The sequence below is a fragment of the Pecten maximus genome, chromosome 1 (assembly GCF_902652985.1).
Source record: "Pecten maximus chromosome 1, xPecMax1.1, whole genome shotgun sequence".
Classification (NCBI taxonomy): Eukaryota; Metazoa; Mollusca; class Bivalvia; order Pectinida; family Pectinidae; genus Pecten; species Pecten maximus.
The window spans coordinates 7,144,377-7,155,518 of NC_047015.1; positions in this window are offsets into that span (position 1 = coordinate 7,144,377).

The window sequence follows — 11,142 nt, forward strand, 5'->3', positions numbered from 1 at the left end:
GCTGAATGCATACGAGACTTAGTTTACAAGGCCAAACCAGGATCTGATATCTGTAATGTTGCATGGGGTCGGAAAATGCTGAATGGCTTCTAAGTACTTGGAGCAAGGACCTACGCTGTCGGAGGTGATCTCAAAACCGGCAAACTCCACGCAGTCCTGGCCAAAGACAAATTTCTCTGGGTTAAGGGTGATGCCCTTTTTGCCACAGCGATCTAGCCATTCCACTGTCTGGAAGAAGCACTTATCTATTGTGTCAGCCCAAAGGAGAACGTCATCAACGCATTTGGTCTTGTTCTGGATATCAGCCACGATTGCATCATAGCGTCTGGTGTAACCATCCCCGGAGGCAATGTAACCCTGTGGAGCAGTTTTATATCTATATCTACCCCATGGTGTAATGAACGTGGTGAGGTGTCGGTCATCGGGGTGGAGGGAGACGCTGTGGTAGCCGTTCCATGCATCCAAGACTGTTTTCTTTACCCCGTGTGGCACCATCCTAGCCTGGTGAAACGGAGATGGTGTGTGGTGCGTTTCATGTGTGGCGTGAGCGTTGAGAGCTTGGAAATCAACAGTACGTCGAGGAGATCCGTTCTTTTTGGCGCAGATGACCATCCTATGACACCAGGTTACAGGTTCACCGATCGGGACCGGCTCAATTACGCCTAGGCGTACGTCTTGATCTAAGGCAGCCTTCACTTCTTCCCGCCAATGTAGAGGAACTGGAACTGGGGTGTGATGTGCAACCGGCTCTGCTTCAGCATCCACGAGAAGTCTCAGTGGGGGGCCTGACATTAATGGAAGGGGCTGGTGGTCATATGTATTGAATGTGCTACTCCGGTAGTAGTCCAACAAAAAGTCCTTCAACTTCTGACAACAATCATCCTCTAGGGGAAAGGGTAGATGATCGTGTGGTGGTGGCGGTAGCTCTCGTTGAGGGCACTGACACGTTTCAGTCTCAGGTTTAGGCACGGGGCCAGTCTCTTCAGTCTTGCCATGGACGCTGATATGGTGATGTTCACCCAACGAGGGGAATGTGGTTGAGATAATACCAAGGGAGGTACAAGCCTCCCTGCTCAGGAGGAATTTGTCAGATTCATCGGTGACGTAGGTCATTTGTCGTGTCTCTATACACCTCCCTTGTGTATTCGTTCCCGCGATCCGTAGAACTGTAGCTCCAATGATCTTGATGCCATTGTTGTTGGCTGCGTGCATCTTCATAGTGACTGGTATGAGATCCGTTTTTGTAAGTCCAAGGCGGTGTATCACCTTCATTCCAGCTAGTCAGCTTTGACATCCGGTATCGGCCATAGCAGAAATACCTGTAGCCCTCGAGTTGTGTTTCAAATGGAATCCTAAGGAATCGTAGTCGTCTGCGACAACCCTGATGGAAAGATTGATATAGGGCTGTGATTTTGAGCATCCTCTCACCCATCTATCAGAGAAGTTGTCATATAGGTGATGATCGAGACCGATACTAATCCGACGATTACCATTTATCGTCTCAGAGATTACACATAAGCTCTGAAACAGTTTGTCATCTGAACAACAGGCGTTTGATGCAGATTCGTTCTGGTTGGGTGTATTTACTTTTATTTTAGAGCGACATACGGACTCCAGGTGGTGTTCCTTATTGCATTGGGTGCACCGGTGGCCATATGCAGTACAGATAGTCTTACGTTCACGTGCGGGGGCTCGAACACCGTGACCTGTCTTACCACAATATGAGCATTTATCATGTTTGTTTGACAAACGTCTCACCTGCTTGTATGAGCTTGACATATCAACAGCATGTGTATCTAATAACCGTGACGCGGAACGTTTGCCAGCCTCCTTGGCCTCAATAAACTGAATTACCTCCTCCAGTGACATGTCTTGGTTTTTATCACCGAGCAAGTCTAACTGTATATCAGGATCAGCAAGACCTCTGGCCAAAACGTCACGTACGATGACGTCTGTATAATGAGCATCATGTTGGCAATTTTTACATTTTATTACAAAATTACAGACACAAAATAACTACTAGAAACTCTAAGATTCTCTTTTATTTCTTATTTCAATTCAATTTCTTTTTTTCTGTAAGCCCTATAGCCAGCTTATTATTAGAGTAGCGATGGATGCTTAATCGATGTCAAGTAAGCAAATAAAAAAGGGGTTCAAAATAAAATGAAACTCAATAATATTTCGATAATCACGCAGTGATAAATATATATGCAAGTCCCAGTGACCTGATAAGAGTCTTATTTATGATATACTTTTCTTTCTGTTAGTCCTAATTTTAGCTAACTGACGAGAGTTAATCATAAAGATAAGCATTTTGTTCTACCTTTGTGACAAAAGTATGCTAACCCATTTCCCATTTGTTTAATTTCTTAACATAAAATGCCAAGCACTACTACTACATGTATGTGGTTGTAGAGTGGGCATTGCTGACTTCGTTTGCTTTTCCTGTGTACTGTCATATTCGGTGCACAGGGACTCTCACGTTTTGATTAATAAATAATTTATAATTATATACCATGAAGGTGGAATTCGGCGATGTTTCCAAGGATTATTGTGTTTTGGATGTGACAAATCGTATTGAGTGATACGGTAGGTTAAAGATGAATGCTTCCTGATGACGGTCGTATGTATATATAGTATCCGCCGTGTCAATTTGATTAATATGGTTTTCAGTCGATTGAAGTGAGCGTGGGTGCCGTTTCGCTGTGTCGGAATTGCCAGCCTTGTAATTTTCACAATACACATGTATACCCCTGCCATATCATTTATTTTTGAATTCACATTTTCTATGTAAGTGCCTGTGGACCATGCCAGCAAACTATATAGGGGTCACGGTTACGAACACCTTCTCCTTATAAACAGAATAGGCAAAATTTTTGATAAACAACAAAAAACAACAACTCTACAGCAGGGTTTCACAATATGAGTATCATTCCAAAGCGCAGACATCTTGGTGTGAGAAGCAAAACATACCAACAAAAAGCTATACCTGGCAGTCCGAGACGCACAGAAAGCCTTTCACACTGTGAACTTCAACAAAGAATACTGCGCAGCTAGTATCAGGGTAAAGCTCTGGATCCTCCTGCGCTTCTTCTCTCTTGATGACGCAGATTATAGAGCCTGGTCAGGGTAGTAAAGAACACAGATTCTAGAAACTCTTTCACAATGTTCGTCCTCTAATGACACTGGTATTTACACTCCAAATCACGAGGATGCACTGCTGTCGTTCCGGGTAAAATTGAAGACGTACATACCCTGGAAACAGTGTTTGTTAAACTAATTTTAACATGTCAGTTTCCAGTAGATCGAAAACATTTCATTTCGTAGTAAAGCACTAGACACAGCTTAATTGGTCCATTGTTTCGTGGCATGAACATCTTACAAGAGAAAACATTCTGGAACACAATACATTGTTCTCCGAAGCATTTTTGGAAATCGGGCGACTGTCAAACTTGATGGTAATCTCGAGTTCTAATCACAGTCTCCAGAGAATCTCCTATTGTGACAAGAAGAAGCAGAGCTATTTGAAGTGAATGAACATAGCCCTGCCTAATGGCCACAATCTTGACACAATGGGACCTTTTCTTGGAAGCGATAATGATGTGAAGATTACAAAAGCTATCATGGATAGTCTCTCCTGGCTGTAGATGACAATGCCGTTGTTGATCGAGGGTTTAGGGATGTCTTGCCAGACATAGTTTGAAAACAAAGTCCTACCTAAAACCTCAGCAGACTCAACATGACGACCCTACTTGATAGAGCCGAACTGAGTCAAGATGGGCAGTGTAGTTATATCACTATAACTATTTTATTGATGTCATCGAGATACTTGTTAGAATAGTAACAGCCTGTCTCAATAGAATCAGATGACCCATATATGTTGGAACATGTGAAACGCAGGGGATATGGTGATTGACAAAATGATATCACCTTAGTGTTCACAACACCTTAGTTCATCGTGTGAAAGATGAGCCAGATCTTACCAGGAGGGCTAAGTCACTGTTTGTCAAACAAGATGTGAATGTGGATAACTGTTTCTTTCCTAAGTTAGACACGGAATACCTCGGACAATATCCTGTGGCACATACAAACTAGCATGGGCAGCAAGCTACATCAATGCGCATATCGACGGTGATGGTAACTACGAGATCTGGATATATATGGGCACTCTCATTGTAGGATGCCAGATTAACTTGAGGCATATGAGTATTGTAAAGAAAAATGCTTGGATCGTGCATGACAGCCCCAACACCGTTAATCCCATAAAGGATTATTATTGTGTCCTACTGGACAGAGAAACATGGGGTATGTGCCCACGCAGCCAGTATCCCATACTATTTAGGATACTATGAGTGATCAGATTCTAGGACGGGGAAGCCATATAGGAGTCCAGATTAAGTGGCTTAATGTGTAAACCAACATACATCTATCATGTAGCGTTCTTGTCAGAACATTAAATTTACGGTTATCAGGAAACACGGCGGCAATTTTTGACAGTTGAGATTTCTCTTTAGTTGGTTATTAGTGTAGGTGTCGGTCTCTGTGTACTAATGAAACCAAGTATAAATATTTCATTCGTCTTTGTTACCAGTTCTCTCGATTAACCTGAGTACTACTCGTCAATATCATGTTTTTGAGATGGTCCCTGTATTGGACATTATATACAGAGGTACCCGTCTCCGTGATCTGCGCTAGGTCTATGGGGCGCCGTTTTACTATTTATTCCCATTTGGTGATATCACCTATTCAAATGAGTGATATCACTTAAGAACTTTTTAAAGTGATATCACCTATTCGAATGAGTGATATCACCTATTCGTTTCATTAAGTGATATCACCTATTAGAATGGGTGATATCACCTATTCGAATAGGTGATATCACTTATTTGAAAAATGAATTGGTGATATCACCTATTCGAATAGGTGATATCACTGATTGAATAGGTGATATCACCAAATGGGAATAAATAGTAAAACGGCGCCCCATATAGGTCTACCTCAATGCGAAATTCCTCTCCAAACCATATCAACTGATGCACAGCCAAATCTGTGCGCTCCAAGACACAAGCATGCACCCCCAACGTCTTAACAAATATGCCGTCAAGCGTCGCATACGACGCCCTCGACATTTGTCTTATCTTGAGTGTCTTTCTCTCCTTTCCATTCAGGAGCTGTCCAGGTGAATTCCTGAAGAATCAGTAGTTTTGCTTAAAAGCCATCCTGGCAGATCATTATTCCTATAGGAGAATAGAGTAAAATCATCAACAAAAGTCCATCACTACATGCACCTTAAATATTCACATATATATACACAGCCTAAGTAAAATATTATGGTATTGCAGCAACAGTTCCTTAGGGGATAGTGTTGAAGGAATGGCCGCTAGCCAGTCAATAAAAGATTGATAAGAGAGAGGGTTTATGGATAAAAGCTGCTAGGGCCCGGGTAAATACTAAAAACCCAGTTAAGACCGAGTGATAAGAGTTCTACTACGGACAGATGATAAAAACCCCGTGCAGACCGAGTGATAAAACTTTAAAAGTCAACTAAAACCTATGGACTCTAAGGGTGAGTTGCTATATATAAGGATTTAAAAGCTACGTGCAGAGGTCACATTATGCTTATATATACCTGGAACCTGATCTGTTGTTCTTGTAGCTCTGGTATGTTCTACCCCTCTCCCTGCCTTTGTTGTGTGTGGAAATCATGTATGTCAGGCTCTCCTGTATGGATTTTGAAGTAGGGTCCAGAAGAAGCTGTACTAAAAGGTTCTTGCGTTTGATGTCATTTACAGCGCTCACACCCCCGATTTTTCTGAGTAGGCTTTCTATTTTTGAAGGTGCCTTGATCTTGTTGTTTCAAGACTAGGACATCAATTTAGGAAGTGATAGATATTTTCATCCTCTTGTTTACATAACAAATTTAACACGTCTGATCGTGATTGTTGTTGCTGAATTTGACCTCTCTTGGTTTGAGATTATAGGTGCTGGTAACTAGACGTGCTTTGATTTCTGCTGCTTTGACATCTCTGACAGATGATCCTACACTAACCCATACAGTATAAGCCTGGTAAAGGGGTTGGTCTTGTATCTGAAGAAAGTTCAGTGAGGATTGTCTTTCTTTACAAGTTTCTTTCCAGTGTTCATTTTTATCCGATTTTAACATTCTTTTCCATGGCCATTTTTTGGAGGATTTTGAAGAATCGACCATGCCGAGGGAAGTTTGTAATCTCGAGTTGCCGTGAAGCACATGCGGCAAAATGGAATATGTGTTTCTTGCAATGTTTACAAAGAATGTCCCAACGTGATACTGATGGGCTCAGCGCCGATTAGAATGTAAACAGCTGAGCTTGCTGTTGCAGTTGTCAGACCTTAGAGCTGTTTGAGGATTTTCCTTTGCATCTTTTCTGTATTTTCTATATCTGTTGCGGTGAGCGTCATTACTTCAAGTCCATATGTGAGGAGTGGAACAGCATATGATCTCCATAGTTTGTGTGTGGCTGTCGGCGACATTTCATTTTTTGCATAAAGACCAGCTCCCAGGATTACATAGATGGCGTTTCTTGCACATTTGATCCTTCCTTTGTCGTTTGCCTTATTGGACTTGGAACGCGTAATGCCCAGGTGCATTGTTTCTGTAGTTGATGTAATTTTGGAATGTCCAGTGTTTTTATGTTTCCTAGTTTTTGATGTTCCCATGTATAATTATATTTGATTTTGCGGGATTGATGGCGACCCGATCCAGTGTGGTGTGGTAGTCAACTAGCTCTAGCAATGCTTGTATTTCATGGTGACGGTTGGCAAGGAGGGTAATGCCATCTGTGCAGGTAACATTGATGTCTCCAATGTGGGTTCCCATGGGAGTGCTAGTTATACTGTTCAGTATGTTGTTATTATAGACTTTATAGAGCGTGGTTGAGAGCTTGGCTCCCGGTTTAGTTCCCTATTTGAGCTTTAAGGCGTCAGTGGCATACCGACGTACTGGTCACTTGATCGTAAATTTATTTCTCATTTTTGGGATGAATCCGACGGTTTCCATTACCAATGATATTTTGTGCAGTTTCGGTTGCCGTTTATCTCCTGTAACACAAGTTTAATGAACCGATCTTGACCTTGCGACGTTACATGTGGACGTCCGGTTCTCGATCTGTCATAAACTTTTGCCGTGGAGTTGAGATATAATTATACTGAAACGAAAAAGAAACGCAACATGGGAAATTGTGATTAATTTTGTATTAAATATACATATCTGTATAAAAATCGCGGAAATAAACATGCACCCTGCCTAACACCCATACCAATCTTCAAAATCACCCAAGTGTGACTAGAGACCTATGCACTTCCGGCGCGGTAAAAACATCAAAAACCGTGCCTGTACAAACATATGCGTTCTTTTTTCATTCAAACCAGTATCAATTCATCACTAACATTGAGCCACATCATCGCCAATACTTTTGCAAACAATAATTCCTTTTACAATTATGCCACGGTTATCAAAGGTTGATAGAGGACGTGCTATAGCGATGCTTCTGGCAGGGAACACGCAACTTCACGTCGCTCGACAATTCAGAGTTCACAAATCGACTATTAGTCGATTAGTTTCACGTCTTAACGCAACAGGAAGAGTCGATGACCAGCCGAGATCAGGACGTCCACGCGTAACGTCGCGACGTCAAGACCGGGTTCTTAGGTTGGCACACCTGCGTAACAGGAGATTAACGGCCGCTGAAACGGCAAGGAATACGATTGGTAATCATAACCGTCGAATTCATCCCCAAACAGTGATCAACAGACTGCGTGAGGCTAATTTGCGTGCAAGGCGACAGTACGTTGGTTTACCACTAACACCGCAACGTCGAGCACGTCGTATGCAATGGGCAACGGCACATATGCCCAGACGTTTTCCTATGAGACGTTGGAGGTCTATGCTCTTCACCGATGAATCTCGATTCACGTTATTTCGAGCAGATGGCCGTCAACGTGTGTACCGGCGTCGAGGCGAACGTTTTGCTGACGCCTGTGTTTTGGAACACGACCGATTTGGGGGTGGATCAGTTATGGTTTGGGCGGGAATCTCCCATGGTTTGAAGACGCCTTTGGTGATAGTCAATGGGAATTTAACGACCGTACGCTATCGGGATGAGATCCTTAGGCCCCATGTTGTGCCGTTTGTTAGGCAGCATCATCTAACCTTTCAGCAAGATAACGCGAGACCACACGTTGCAAGAGTCTGTAGAGACTTTCTTGCGACACAGAACATTGTTCCTATAGATTGGCCTCCATATAGCCCCGACCTGTCCCCAATCGAGCATTTGTGGGATGAATTAGACAGAAGAATTCGAAATCGCCGTAACCCCCCAAATACCCTCCCTCAGTTAGCAAATGCACTCGTCCAAGAATGGAATAACATTCCAATACGGAAAGTCAATGCCCTGATGAACTCAATGCAACAAAGAATTAGAGATGTGATAACTGTTCGAGGAGGACACACACGATATTAGGGCACGGTTTCAAAACTGCTGCCATTTCAACTTGGATTCACGTAGGGTACTACCAATCATGACCTTCTAGCAAAGTGACCTGTTCTTAAAAATCTCTAAACATTTAAAGGATGTTACATCAATATTCAATATTAACTATTACATATGAAATTTAAACATAATGCTCACAAGTATTATTTTATTAAACCTACAATTTGAAGTTGCGTTTCTTTTCGTTTCAGTATATATAGTTGACTTGTGAACTCCGAAGTGAGTAGCGATCTGTCCTCAATTAACTTTGGATATTGGCGCTAATGTGTCTGGGTAATAGTCAGAAATGGACACTAGTTTGATGGAAAAGAATGCGTGCATTTGTATAGTCAAGGTATATGTTGGTAATTTAGACGGAAAATATTTTACAATTAAATAAGCGTTTCTTTATCCTTTCAGTATATATACACAGTGCTACTTAAGTTGTCTCCACTCAGTAACAGAGGTTACCGCCATATATATACGGGGGGCAATATTTTTTTTAACCTTAAATTTTACGCACTAAACAAATCGTATGCCATCTCCACAAAATAAGCCAATAATTATCATTTCAACATCCCATGAAAATGTATTTAGTACAAAATGAGTTATTTACGCATGAATCACCAGGCCAGGATTTTCGAAAAGGGGGGGGGGGGGGGCTCCAGTAATTTTGTGATAATGAGAGCGCCAAAGGCGTGAGCCGATTTTTTTTTTGGCGAGAGGTCTGGGGGCCGCCCAGCGGGGGGGTTTCAGACGGAAAATGAATAAAGCACATTGTAATTAAATGATAATGCGAGCGCCATAGGCGCGAGCTGATTTATTTTTCCTTTTTACGAGGGGTCTGGGGGCCAGAATTTTCAAGGGGGGGGGGGGGGGGGGCAGTGATTTAGTGATAATGCGAGCGCCAAAGGCACGAGCCGTTTTTTTTCCAATTTTTAAGGCTATAAAAAAATCCTCCTCCGAAAAAGGGAAAATTTACCTAGAATAGGTATTCACTTTAAAAACTTATTATTTTTCCTTAATAATTGACAGGTTTTTAATTTTTGGAATCTGATAGAATGTGTATCTAAAGCGAACCTTATATGCTGCTAATTTGTTGACAACAGATGCCAGTGCCGTTTCATGTTATACGTGTTTCCACATTCGTACTACCTGTCGGTAATTATTATCACTCTATTCATGTTAAAACCGTGCATTCTTATCCATGTTGTGTTTCTGTCTTATTCTAATAATGAAATCAATCAACTTCACAAATTATCATCAACTTATCGAATCTATGTGATTATATTGATGTTAAATAAAATAACTTGAACTCGACAAGAGGCCCATGGGGCCTGTATCGCTCACCTGGTTGGATTTGACCAAATGTCAAAATAATGTTCATGTTCAATTCCTTTTGTTTGTTAACCTCAAACAATGCTATTTATGGTTATAGCGTGGGGATCACAACTGCTTTAAAGAAATAATGAAGTCCAGACTCTCTGAGTTTACAACATGCATTTATAACTTTATGACTAGTAGTGATTTAAAGGAATTACCTCTATTTCCCATATGGGGCCCCGCCCCTTTTGCCCCTCGGGGGTCAGAGTCACCATTTATGCAAAATCTGTTCCCCTTCCCCCAAGAATGTTTCTTACCAAATTGGGTTCAAATCCATTCATAACTTTATGACTAGTAGTGATTTTAAGGAATTACCTCTATTTCCCATATGGGGCCCCGCCCCTTTTGCCCCTTGGGGGTCAGAGTCACCATTTATGCAAAATCTGTTCCCCTTCCCCAAAGAATGTTTCTTACTAAATTGGGTTCAAATCCATTGATAAATTTATGACTAGTAGCGATTTAAAGGAATTACCTCTATTTCCCATATGGGGCCCTGCCCCTTTGGCCCCTCGGGGGTCAGAGTCACCATTTATGCAAAATCTGTTCCCCTTCCCCCAAGAATGTTTCTTACCAAATTGGGATCAAATCCATTCATAACTTTATGACTAGTAGCGATTTGAAGGAATTACCTCTATTTCCCCATTAGGCCCCGCCCCTTTGGCCCCTTGGGGGTCAGAGTAACCATTTATGCAAAATCTGTTCCCCTTTCCTGAAGGATGTTTCTGACCAAATTGGGTTCAAATCCATTCATAACTTTATGACTAGTAGCGATTTGAAGGAATTACCTCTATTTCCCCTAATGGGCCCGCCCCTTTGGCCCCTTGGGGGTCATAGTAACCATTTATGCTAAATCTGTTCCCCTTCCCTAAAGGATGTTTCTGACCAAATTGGGTTCAAATCCATTCATAACTTTATGACTAGTAGCGATTTGAAGGAATTACCTCTATTTCCCATATGGGGCCCCGCCCCTTTGGCCCCTTGGGGGTCAGAGTCACTATTTATGTAAAATCTGTTCCCCTTCCCCAAAGGATGTTTCTGACCAAATTGGGTTCAAATCCATTCATAACTTTAAGACTAGTAGCGATTTGAAGGAATAACCTCTATTTCCCCATTAGGCCCCGCCCCTTTGGCCCCTTGGGGGTCAGAGTCACCATTTATGCAAAATCTGTTCCCCTTCTCCAAAGGATGTTTCTGACCAAATAGGGTTCAAATCCATTCATAACTTTATGACTAGTAGCGATTTAAAGGAATT